General features: G+C 46.7%; 1 long non-coding RNA gene across 1 annotated transcript; it reads right to left on the bottom strand.

The window, feature by feature from the left end:
- Positions 1 to 2,460: 2,460 nt before the first annotated feature.
- Positions 2,461 to 3,506, bottom strand: LOC127338300 (uncharacterized). Its single transcript, XR_011754058.1, has 3 exons — positions 3,031 to 3,506; positions 2,870 to 2,907; positions 2,461 to 2,767 (listed from the first exon to the last, which is right to left on the bottom strand). It is a non-coding gene; the product is annotated as an uncharacterized lncRNA (long non-coding RNA).
- Positions 3,507 to 13,576: the final 10,070 nt, after the last annotated feature.

Below are 13,576 nucleotides of genomic sequence, written 5' to 3'. Positions count from 1 at the left end.
CACCTCAATGCCGGAGTTAACAAGCTCCACAACATTCGATGTTCATATTTAAATAACCTTAGAGTGCATAATAGATCATTGCAATTTAGACCGAGAACTAACATAGCGCACACACTGTCACCATTACACTATGAAAGGGGGAATAGATCACATCAATACTATCATAGTAATAGTTAACTCCATAATCTACAAGAGATTACAATCATAACCTACGCCAAGAACTACATGATGCACACACTATGACCATTACATCATGAAGGAGGAATAGAGTACTTTAATAACATCACCAGAGTAACACATAGATGAATAGTGATACAAAGCTCATATGAATCTCAATCATGTAAGGCAGCTCATGAGATCATTGTATTGAAGTACATAGGAGAGAGATTAACCACATAGCTACCGGTACAGCCCTTAGCCTCGATGGAGAACTACTCCCTCCTCATGGGAGACAGCAGCGGTGATGAAGATGACGGTGGTGTCGATGGAGAAGCCTTCCGGGGGCACTTCCCCGTCCCGGCGGCGTGCCGGAACAGAGACTCCTGTCCCCCAGATCTTGGCTTCGTGATGGCGGCGGCTCTGGAAGGTTTCTCGTACCGTGGTTTTTCCGTATCGAAGATTTAGGTCAGGACGACTTAAATAGGCGAAGAGTCGGAGTCGGAGGGCTGACGAGGCCGCCAGACAACAGGGGGGCGCGCCCCCCCCGGGCCGCGCCGCCCACATGTGTGGGCCCCCCAGGGCTCTCCTCTGGTGCATCTCCGATGTTCTGGAAGCTTCGTGCAATTATAAGATGCTGGGCGTTGATTTCGTCCAATTCCGAGAATATTTCCTTACTAGGATTTCTGAAACCAAAAACAGCAGAAAACAGAACTGGCACTTCGGCATCTCGTTAATAGGTTAGTTCCGGAAAACGCATCAAAACGATATAAAGTGTGAACAAAACATGTAGGTATTGTCATAAAACTAGCACGGAACATAAGAAATTATAGAAATTATAGATACGTTTGAGACGTATCAGTGGCCGATAAGCTTTGAGAGAAACATGCAGTCCGATAGGTGGAGGGCATGAACTCTAGATACCGGCGGGCTTAGGGCATGTACAACGTTAGCCTTCTAACCAAGCGTTTAAACTATCTGTTGCTCGATGCATATAAGTGCCCGTGCTTGCTAGCTAACTTTTGTAACTATATTCGTAGGGCTGGCCTCTTCTTTATAAAAAAAATGAATTAATGCTAGGAGGAACTAGACACTAAATGATATAGTAGAAGCGGGACCTCGGCGTGAGAATTCCAGAAATTCGCTCCCGGCAGGATTTGAACTCTGGTCGACCCCAACCACTGGGCTATGAACTAGTGATACGATAAGTGCATGCATCGATAGTAGAAATTGTAGTTTCTTCGTCACATCTAACTACTTTGTAATACAATCAGATTATCTTATTTAATCTTCGGATAATCCGCATCCGTCAGATTATTTTGGTACCATATCCTCTACAATATCCGCAAGAGTATTCAGTCGATAGTATCCGTATCCGCATGGACCGCATCCATATCCGGCAGATAACTAAAATCACTTACCATATCGTCAAAACCGAATACATGTGTGGATTCAGTTTAAAATAATAACCGCTCATTTTACATCTATACTCTAGTGGCCTAAGGCAGGGATAATCATGGATCAACATTTCTTTTAGTGCACTTTTAATTCTTTTATACTCTCTTCATCCCATAATATATGATGTTACTAGATAGGTTCCTTTTAGATAGGTTTCTGCTTTCTTGCGGTGATATCTTGACCGTTGAAGGCGGCGTTGATCAGTAGTTCTCATGTTTCGCTCTTTATTGTGATCTCGAGTTTCTCTCTTGACACTACAATTAAGCAACATTGCTATAACCCAAGGATAAATTGTCTTCGGTTCTTGGATTTTTGTACATCAAGATCATGGACGGCTTAGATCAGTCTAGCATGTGCACCTAAGGTTTTCTATATTAGTGATCAAATGTTAACCCAAGGGCTACCATTTCTAAAAATGTATGGACAACATTTGGCCAATCAATTATCTTTAATGAAATATCTTCGTTCCAGTTTTTCATGTATGATTTATTTGGTAATGAATAGTATTGATCAACTGAGATTTCCTTACTAACGAAGTTTTAGAAATGGAAATGTCAATTGGCAAAAAAATGCAATTGTTTTTTTCAAAATGTTGTACTTTATGGAAAAGTGTAATTAGTTCACTTAGTGAAAAAGCACATGTTACAATTTTCACTAGGCTAAAGTTATACCATCTTTAAAAATTCACTTAAGTTGCGCTGACTTTGTGTGGATTATGGTAATCTCAATCTGTGTAACCACTTTCTGCCTATTTTAGTAATTTCTCTGGCCCTAAATATTTAGGGACTGCCTATTGAACAGCTATCTGTTTACAAATTCATGAACAGACACATTTTCGTAGCCAATAGTAAGATGACAGCTGTATGACTCAAAACTACAGAAAAATGAATTAGAAAAACCGTCTGTTCTCAAATTAGAAAACAGATACATTTCTGCCAACCCAAAAACATTGAGTTCTAACAGCTCTTTGTGTCTCTCGTTATCAGTCCAATGTTGAGTTGCCATTCTAAATGAAAATGGGAAACCACACAGCCTGTAGCTAAAAAGGACCAATACACACTAAGACAATACGCCCAATAAAAAAGACCAGTCCATCCTCTTCAGCAAGCAAACACCGCATGCCCTCCAACTCCATCCCAAGCTGGCGCTACGCCTAGGGTGGGATAGACAGAAAAAAAGGGAAAAGATAGAGAAGTTAGACCTGGAATGGTAGAACTAGAGATAAAGGAGTAACAAGTTCCGGTAGATAACCTACATGGAATTGGTGAAATTCTGCAGTCCCAATGAGGTAACCTGTACCATGAAGGGAGTCAGATCAGGGTATTAGCAGATACAAACTAGTGTAGAAAGATGTGATAAAATGAAGGGAGTCAAATTACATTGAGGTAACCTGTACCATGAAGGGAGTCAAATTACATTGAGGGCTGCAGTATAGGGGGTCATATATACCTGGGGATGACCATTCAATCCATCTAGAACCAAAAAGGGAAAAGAAACCTTACAACAATAATCACTTCAAGAAGAACAGAAAGAAAAGGATAGTGCTTCAGGACCAATATCATGCATTGCTAGTCACATCAAAGTTTGCAAACCACTATAGGGAAATAATAGGAATTATAAATAAATGGGTTATTTATAAAGATGGGAAAACTAGAGAATAAATGATTATTGTAAACTAGCTTGCAAACTCATCCCCTGATAAAAAACAATAGATGGTAACTAAAATACATTGTTGCACCATTTTGGACTTCTCCGAGTACCTGAGCATAAAGCACATGGAATGATACCTTGACATGGCAAGAAAAAGTCATATAGAACATCATCATCACATCCAGACCTGCTTCGAGTTCATTGGAAACAGCGAAATTGTTCCATCCAGTTCTGAAAATTAACCTCCCTACAGAACAAGTGTACTACTCAATTTTTCATTTCCCCGATGAATTGACAAACTAACAAACAATGAGTGAGAAAATGGTAGTGGAAAAATATTCAAAAAGATAACTGCTCGGTAGAAGATAAAATCAAAAAGAGGGGTGATACGTCTCAAACGTATCTATAATTTCTTATGTTCCATGCTACTTTTATGATGATACTCACATGTTTTATACACATTATATGTCATTATTATGCATTTTCCGGCACTAACCTATTGACGAGATGCCGAAGAGCCAGTTGTTGTTTTCTGCTGTTTTTGGTTTCAGAAATCCTACAAAGGAAATATTCTCGGAATTGGACGAAATCAACGCCCAGGGGCTTATTTTTCCACGAAGCTTCCAGAAGACCGAGGGAGAAACGAAGTGGGGCCACGGGGAGCCGCCACACTAGGGCGGCGCGGCCTAAGGGGGGCCCGCGCGGCCCTATCATGTGGGGCCCCCGTGACTCCTCCGACTCCGCCCTTCCGCCTACTTAAAGCCTTCGTCGCGAAACCCTCTGTACCGAGAGCCACGATACGGAAAACCTTCCAGAGACGCCGCCGCCGCCAATCCCATCTCGGGGGATTCAGGAGATCGCCTCCGGAACCCTGCCGGAGAGGGGAATCATCTCCCGGAGGGCTCTTCATCGCCATGATCGCCTCCGGATCGATGTGTGAGTAGTTCACCCCTGGACTATGGGTCCATAGCAGTAGCTAGATGGTTGTCTTCTCCTCATTGTGCTATCATGTTAGATCTTGTGAGCTGCCTATCATGATCAAGATCATCTATTTGTAATGCTACATTTTGTGTTTGTTGGGATCCGATGAATATTGAATACTATGTCAAGTTGATTATCAATCTATCATATATGTTGTTTATGTTCTTGCATGCTCTCCGTTGCTAGTAGAGGCTCTGGCCAAGTTGATACTTGTAACTCCAAGAGGGAGTATTTATGCTCGATAGTGGGTTCATGCCTCCATTGAATGCAGGACGATGACAGAAAGTTCTAAGGTTGTGGATGTGCTGTTGCCACTAGGGATAAAACATCGATGCTTTGTCTAAGGATATTTGTGTTGATTACATTACGCACCATACTTAATGCAATTGTCTGTTGCTTGCAACTTAATACCGGAAGGGGTTCGGATGATAACCTGAAAGTGGACTATTTAGGCATAGATGCATGCTGGATAGCGGTCTATGTACTTTATCGTAATGCCCTGATTAAATCTCATAGTACTCATCATGATATATGTATGTGCATTGTTATGCCTTCTTTATTTGTCAATTGCCCAACTGTAATTTGTTCACCCAACATGCTATTTATCTTATGGGAGAGACACCACTAGTGAACTGTGGACCCCGGTCCATTCTTTACATCTGAAATACAATCTATTGCAATTGTTCTTTACTGTTCTTCGCAAACAAACATCATCATCCACACTATACATCTAATCCTTTGTTTACAGCAAGCCGGTGAGATTGACAACCTCACTGTTACGTTGGGGCAAAGTACTTTGATTGTGTTGTGCAGGTTCCACGTTGGCGCCAGAATCCCTGGTGTTGCGCCGCACTACACTCCGTCACCAACGACCTTCACGTGATCCTTGACTCCTACTGGTTCGATAAACCTTGGTTTCTTACTGAGGGAAACTTGCTTCTATACGCATCATACCTTCCACTTGGGGTTCCCAACGGACGTGTGCTTTACGCGTATCAAGCTAAATTTCTGGCGCCGTTGCCGGGGAGATCAAGACACGCTGCAAGGGGAGCCTCCACTTCCAATCTCTTTACTTTGTTTTTGTCTTGCTTTATTTTATTTACTACTTTGTTTGCTGCACTAAAACAAAACACAAAAAAATTAGTTGCTAGCTTTACTTTATTTATTATCTTGTTTGCGTTCTCCATATTAAAAACACAAAAAAATTAGTTACTTGCATTTACTTTGTTTAGTTTGCTTTATTTCCTACTGTTAAAATGAATACTCCTGAAAACACTAAGTTGTGTGACTTCACTAGCACAAATAATAATCATTTCTTATGCACACCTATTGCTCCACCTGCTACTGCAGCAGAATTCTTTGAAATTAAACCTGCTTTACTAAATCTTGTCATGAGAGAGCAATTTTCTGGTGTTAGTTCTGATGATGCTGCTGCCCATCTTAATAATTTTGTTGAACTTTGTGAAATTGTTGCGGTCAAAACCCACCGGCGGGCAGCGACGGGCAACACAGTAGAGCCGGGAACAACTTAGGGCTGCGGCTGGCCCTGGTCCCTCCGAGCGACGGCCCGCAAAGCCTCTGGTACACACGTCCGATGCTGATGCAAGGGCGTGCCACCTGACCTATACCTGGTCAGGAAGGTGATGAAGATGCCTCGCTTAGTTTCCTGCATGGTATACACGTAAACATTAAATACGAGCCTCGATCGGCTCTCAGGTTATCCTGTGAATCGGCTCAAGGAGCCGATCCACCCATGATTCGTACGAGGTGCACAAATATATGGTGGTCCTGCTTGATCAAGATAAAGCTAATACGATCTATGACGATTTAGGGTTTTCACCGCATAATCGGATCATCCTACTCATGATTGGGCCTCGCGGCCACGCACGGTGATCGTAAGCCGATCCTAGACAAGGCCTAAAAACCAACACGAGGTTGATCCCCGGAACATCCTGTCTAGGACTAGCAAACGACACCCTACGTGCCGCTGGATCCTCCAACCCTTTGTAAGGCCTAACTATTGCAGATATTAAACTAATCCTTGAAGAACAAGGAGCAACCGTAACGGATCGGATCTACTAAATAATGATCAAGCGGGGTGCCGCCCCCACACCTAAGATAGGTGTGAGGGCGGCTAGATATGCAAGGGTTGCACTACGATAGCATATGATACGAAGAACAATGCTAACCCTAACATATCTAAGATAACTACGTTGCTCGCCATCAAATAGGCTTCAGTACGAGCAACGCGTGAACAACATAAAGCTTGTGCTGCCTAGATCGATCTAGGCAGCATGATGCTTACCGGTAGAAACCCTCGAGACGAAGGAGTTGGCGATGCGCCAGGATTGATTTGTGGTTGAACGTTGGTTGTTGTTTATTTCATAAACCCTAGATACATATTTATAGTCCAAGGGACTTTCTAACGTGGGAATAATCCCCACCGTGCACAAGACAAACTCTAACTTTTAATCTAAGATGCGATCTACTATAATACAGATACACGGGCAATCTAGCCCAAACTCTTCGTGCAAGGCCGCTTCAGAGATCTTCCACATATAATCTTCCAAGCCCATCTCCCTTACGGCCCACCTCCTGATTTGGCCAAAATCCGGTGATAACACATGCCCCCCTGGTTTTGGTAATGATAATTTCAAAACCACTCTGTTTTTCCTTCGAAGGGTCATGTCGTAGCAGAGCAGAACCATCGCAGTATTCTTCACCATGATGACTTGCCTCCTCACCTTCTCTGTGTGATTTGACAATTTTGGCTCTATCTCCTCGGAAACTGCAATGGCATTAAATCTCTTCTAGGCTCCTCTTTATTTAACCATGCCGATCGATTAGCCCTCTTCATCCCCTTCCTCTGTTCTAGCTATCGGCATCAAAAAACCCTCTTCCCCTGTAGCAATGTCTTCCTCTTCCTCCGTCTCCTCTGGCCTCTCTCTCCAATCCTTCTCCTCGAGCGAGCCAGAGTGGAACTCCGATCACGGACCAGACGGCGACCTGCCTCTGACCGATGGGGAAGACGACCTCAAGTTCCTCATCGAAGGGGAGCTGATAAGCGAAAGCGAAGACGACCTCCATCCCTGGGTGAACCCCACCTCTTCCCACCGGAAGGGGGAAGAAGAAGAGGAAGAAGAGGAGAAGGAGGAGTGCAGCCCCTCCTCCCCCGCTAAGCTTCTGCCGGCAAAGCGATTCCGCGCTTGGGCGGACAGCGAAGACGATGATGATGACGAGGAGGAGGAGGAGGAGGATGAATCCTCCTCCTCCATCGGGTACCCGCCAACAAAGCGCTTCCGCTCTTGGGCGGACAGCGAGGATGATAATGATGACGAGGAAGACGAAGCTCCGGCCGAGGGCTGGGGCAGTAGCGACGAGGAACTTCCCGGGAGCAGCGCCGACGACATCAACGACGGCGACGATGAGGACAGCGACAACTAGTAGAGTAGGACTAGTAGTAGCAGTGCACTAGGCACCAGATCCCTCTTTTGAGAGCCATCGGCTCTTTCCTGTAAAGCCGCCCCTTTGAATTAATGAAAATTGTTCTTCCAATTCATCTTTCAATTAATCCAATTCCAATCCTTCCGCTTGCCACACCAAGACCGATAGCAACGTATCGGATTTTTTCTTCCTTGGATGCCCATGAAGCCAGACTCAGATATCGATCAGACCGTCAGTCAAGCACTTCTCAAATTCAAACTGTGATTTGATACCTGACCGTGATATTTCGCAACCCTATAGCCGATGACTATTCATCGGCTATTTTGAGAATCCAGTCTCTTTCCTTTTCTTGCAGCAACAGGACGGTCCAAAACCGGTAAAAGCTGATGGCCTCCTTTTCCAACTCCTCTCCGTAGCTTTAGCAGTCTTCTTCTGCAACACCTCACTGCTTTCGGAGAAGATCACGGTGCAGGGTCAGCCGATGCAACTCCAATCGGCTCCAAAAACAAAGCATCTACCAAGTTAGTTGCCCCCCGAGCCTTAATCAAGGTGAGAATACTGGCGAGGATGCAAAGGCCGAACAAAAAGGCTTTGACCTTAGGTAATCTGGTAATCCGAGATCGCCACCATGAAGAGTCAACCAAACTTGCCCTCGTTGATCAGCTTTCTTCCACTGAACGCCGATGTTGTAGACGAAACACCAACAGCTTATTGCAGCCGAGGCTCATTGCAGCCTTGGCGAAAAAGTGAGCCTTGAGCACGTAGCCGGTAGGTCTTGGTCTTGTGTAACTGTACTAGAGTCGATGACTGTGCATCGGCTTTGTTCCTTAGTTCTAAAGTCGATGCCCTTGCATCGGCTGTATATCATGATGCTGAATTTTTTTTTTACTGGCCGATTTTTCTAATCGGCCCCCAATATTTCACTGCTTATGTGTTTATCTGCACATGTTCACATGTTCATCTGGTTTAGGTGCCCCCCGAGTCGAATCTGTCAGGTAACTGCAGATATCGGCTCTGTAGTTCAACCAAGGCATTGCATTTGCACGTCGGCTCCGGTATGACCAAAGTTGATTCTTCTTAACTCCTCAGCCGACGTAAAACCGCTGCCAAGTACATTGATGTTGAGCACAAGCAGAACATGTGGTGAGGATAATTTTTGCCGATTGCTGGAATCGGCCTCCACATTGATCGAAGCGCTTCAATGAAGGTTTTGTAATGTTCCTTCATAGATCTTTGGGGGCCGATCCCAAGGATCGGCCTCGCCACGTTTGCTCATCGGTTTGTTCTTGCTACACGGTCAGGCCGGTGGATAAAACCAGCCCAACCTCATCCTTCGTCATGTCGATGTGCTTGTTGTCGTCCACCTTGAGTGCATCGTTTAATCCTGGAGCACTAAGCTCCATCGGAAGGACGAGCACCATGTTTGTGCCAGCCGATGTCTCATCATCGGCTTTCCTTTGCTTGGGGCGCCACTCCATTTTCCGTGGTCGACCCTCTTTATCCAGGGTTCGCTGAATTTTCGCGGCCAGATCAGGTCGCGCCTTTCTTAGCGTGTGCAGGTATAACCTTTCGGCTTCCTCCAAGCCACGCAATCGCTGAACCCTACGCTTTTGGGAACGGCTGAGTCCACCAGGGCACCACCTTGGACGGTGGTACCTGTCTTCTTCTTCTTCTCCCTCGTCTTCCGAATCCTCGAGATCTTCCAACCGAGGGGACTCAGAGCGTTTGCTTTGTGTTGGGAGAGGCCCTAGACGTTTGAACACGGACACGTTGGCTGCCTCCTTCTTCTTCTGGTTGCATTCTGGGCAATTGCCGATTGTGGGCAATCGGCTCATTCCTGAATCCCAGCAGTGTCTGAAGAAGGGGCAATCCCAATGCCTATCTTCGTCGCCTTGCTCCCTTGTCTTTTCCTTGGCACGGCGCTCGCACTCCTCCTCCTCGCGATCATGCCGACAATGTCTTCTGGCTTCTCTAGCCAGACGATCTCTTTCATCATCATCGCTGGATCGTCGGCGTTGGTCATACTGACTCACATACTTGTTGAGGAGGTGATCAGAGAGGGTTCGCTGATATCTTATGTTCTTCACTTCTCCCTCTGTGACGTAGCGCTTGCCATCATGACGGAGCCGATCGCGTGGAGCGGCCTCCTCTGTGTCCTTGCTACGAGAGCAGCTGCCCTCGTCTCCATCCTTGCCAGAGTGGTGTCCAGGTTCTACCATGTTGATGCTGAACGAGGATCCCGGCTGGCAACCTTCAGGGTAAGTGCACTCCACCATGTTAACGGCGGGGAAGGGGTGGGTATCGACCTTCATGGCGTACTGGTTGAAAATCAGACGTCCTTGTTCTATCGCCATTTGGATCTGCTGACGCCACACCCTGCAGTCGTTGGTGGCATGGGAGAGCGAATTATGCCATTTGCAGTATGGCTTTCCATTCAGCTCCTGAACCGTGGGGAGTTTGAGACCTTCGGGTATCTTCAACTGCTTCTCCTTGAGCAGGAGGTCGAAGATTTGCTCAGTTTTGGTCACGTCAAAATCAAACCCCCTGGGCGGACCTGGTGGCTTAACCCATTTGAAGGACACGGGGGTTGCCCCCCGAGTCCATTCAGCCACTGCTACCTCTTGATCTCCCGCAGCAACTTCGTCTTCCTTGGCCTCGACCAGGACTACTGCATGCTTGAATTTATCCTGGTATAGGTCCGGGTGGCGCTGTTCATATGCTGACAGTTTCTGAACCATGTGCGCCAGCGAAGGATAGTCTGCTTGGGAGGCCATGTCCTTGATTTGTGAGGCAAGGCCCACCACTGCCAATTCGACTGCTTCTTTTTCAGTCACACGAGCCGAATAACATCGGTTCCTTAGATTTCTGAAGCGCTGGATGTATTCTGCCACAGTTTCTCCACGCTTCTGACGTATCTGCGCTAGATCGGCAAGGCCAGACTCGGAAGCTTCTGAGTGAAACTGCATGTGGAACTGCTCTTCCAACTGCTTCCAAGTCCGGATCGAGTCTGGTGGCAACGAAGTGTACCACCCGAAAGCCGATCCCGTGAGGGACTGCGCGAAGAACCTCACGCGTAGTGGATCCGACGCTGAGGCCGTTCCTAGTTGTGCCAAATATCGGCTCACATGCTCGATGGAGCTGGAACCATCTGATCCGCTGAACTTGGAGAAGTCAGGGAGCCGATACTTGGGTGGTAGCGGGACCAACTCGTATTCATCGGGGTACGGCTTGGAATAGCCGATTGTCCTCCTTTTCGGCACCATGCCGAACTGGTCCCTGAGGATCGTGCTGATCTGATCCGCGGTGCTGGCTGCAGGAGTCGAACTCTGAAGATTCGCCGGGGTGGCGTACTTAGCCAGCCATGCTTGCTTTCCCAGCTCTGAGCCAACTGCAGGAGCTGCGCTCTGGAGGTTTGTTGGAGTGGCATACGTAGCTAGCCACGTCTGCTTCTCAAGATCTGTCGCTGACGTTCCTCCTGCTTTCCCAGAAGTCCCTGATGTTGTGGCCTGGTTTGTGAGCGCCCAGTTACCGCAGTCTGGCACATATGTGCACATGTACCCGTGAGGGATCTCCTTAGGCGCCTCCTGCAAGAACTGGCAGTCACTAGGGTCACCACCGATCTTGTAGACGACGAATGCCGGTGAGTTCGGCACTTCTGGTGCTGCCAACGCAAATGGCAGCGGTGGACGGGACTGGAGTGGCAACTCTCCTTGATGTGTCCCGAGAGCCAGTCCTGACGGCGAGTACTGGTGCCTCATGATCTCCTGGATCACCCGAAGAGCGACACGCTCCAAAGTGTTCACCAGGTTCTCGGAGTGGCGGTGTAGCGAGTGAGCCACCATGTAGTTGATCTCCTGCCGCATGGACCTGGTGCGTTCTTCTGACGGGGCAAAGAGGTCTATCCCATCGAGTGCACAGTTAGGCGAGAACCCCTTCCACCTGATGCCATGCGAACGGGTTCTGTGAAAAGAGCCGATGAGGTCGGCTTCGAGGATTGCTTTGACCTCGTCATACTTCTTCTTGAGCTCGTCGGGCAGATCCTCGTACGTGACTGGCGTGCCGTCCGCCATCTCAGATGTAGATGGCGATGTGGTTGATGTCGAAGCTTGTCCCACCGGGCGTGCCAGAATGTGTTGCGGTCAAAACCCACCGGCGGGCAGCGACGGGCAACACAGTAGAGCCGGGAACAACTTAGGGCTTCGGCTGGCCCTGGTCCCTCCGAGCGACGGCCCGCAAAGCCTCTGGTACACACGTCCGATGCTGATGCAAGGGCGTGCCACCTGACCTATACCTGGTCAGGAAGGTGATGGAGATGCCTCGCTTAGTTTCCTGCATGGCATACACGTAAACATTAAATACGAGCCTCGATCGGCTCTCAGGTTATCCTGTGAATCGGCTCAAGGAGCCGATCCACCCATGATTCGTACGAGGTGCACGAATATATGGTGGTCCTGCTTGATCAAGATAAAGCTAATACGATCTACGACGATTTAGGGTTTTCACCGCATAATCGGATCATCCTACTCACGATTGGGCCTCGCGGCCACGCACGGTGATCGTAAGCCGATCCTAGACAAGGCCTAAAAACCAACACGAGGTTGATCCCCGGAACATCCTGTCTAGGACTAGCAAACGACACCCTACGTGCCGCTGGATCCTCCAACCCTTTGTAAGGCCTAACTATTGCAGATATTAAACTAATCCTTGAAGAACAAGGAGCAACCGTAACGGATCGGATCTACTAAATAATGATCAAGCGGGGTGCCGCCCCCACACCTAAGATAGGTGTGAGGGCGGCTAGATATGCAAGGGTTGCACTACGATAGCATATGATACGAAGAACAATGCTAACCCTAACATATCTAAGATAACTACGTTGCTCGCCATCAAAAAGGCTTCAGTACGAGCAACGCGTGAACAACATAAAGCTTGTGCTGCCTAGATCGCAAGATGCGATCTAGGCAGCATGATGCTTACCGGTAGAAACCCTCGAGACGAAGGAGTTGGCGATGCGCCAGGATTGATTTGTGGTTGAACGTTGGTTGTTGTTTATTTCATAAACCCTAGATACATATTTATAGTCCAAGGGACTTTCTAACGTGGGAATAATCCCCACCGTGCACAAGACAAACTCTAACTTTTAATCTAAGATGCGATCTACTATAATACAGATACACGGGCAATCTAGCCCAAACTCTTCGTGCAAGGCCGCTTCAGAGATCTTCCACATATAATCTTCCAAGCCCATCTCCCTTACGGCCCACCTCCTGATTTGGCCAAAATCCGGTGATAACAGAAATGCAAAAGTATAAGGATGTAGATGGTGACATTATAAAATTGAAATTGTTTCCTTTCTCCTTAAGAGGAAGAGTTAAAGATTGGTTGCTATCTTTGCCTAAGAATAGTATTGATTCATGGACTAAATGTAAAGATGCTTTTATTGGTAGATATTAACCTCCTGCTAAAATTATATCTTTGAGAAGTAGCATAATGAATTTTAAGCAATTAGATAATGAACATGTTGCTCAAGCATGGGAGAGAATGAAATCTTTGGTAAAGAATTGCCCTACCCATGGACTAACTACTTGGATGATCATCCAAACCTTCTATGCAGGATTAAATTTTTCTTCGCGGAACCTATTGGATTCAGCTGCTGGAGGTACCTTTATGTCCATCACCTTGGGGGCGGCAACAAAGCTTCTTGATGATATGATGATCAATTACTCTGAATGGCACACGGAAAGAGCTCCACAAGGTAAGAAGGTAAATTCTGTTGAAGAAACCTCCTCCTTGAGTGATAAGATTGATGTGATTATGTCTATGCTTGTGAATGGTAGATCTAATGTTGATCCTAATAATGTTTCTTTAGCTTCATTGGTTGCTCAAG

Source organism: Lolium perenne, chromosome 3 (assembly GCF_019359855.2).
Source record: "Lolium perenne isolate Kyuss_39 chromosome 3, Kyuss_2.0, whole genome shotgun sequence".
In the NCBI taxonomy this organism is placed as follows: domain Eukaryota; kingdom Viridiplantae; phylum Streptophyta; class Magnoliopsida; order Poales; family Poaceae; genus Lolium; species Lolium perenne.
The sequence above is the reverse complement of the archived record's forward strand: the minus strand, read 5'-3'. Positions and strand labels throughout refer to the sequence as shown.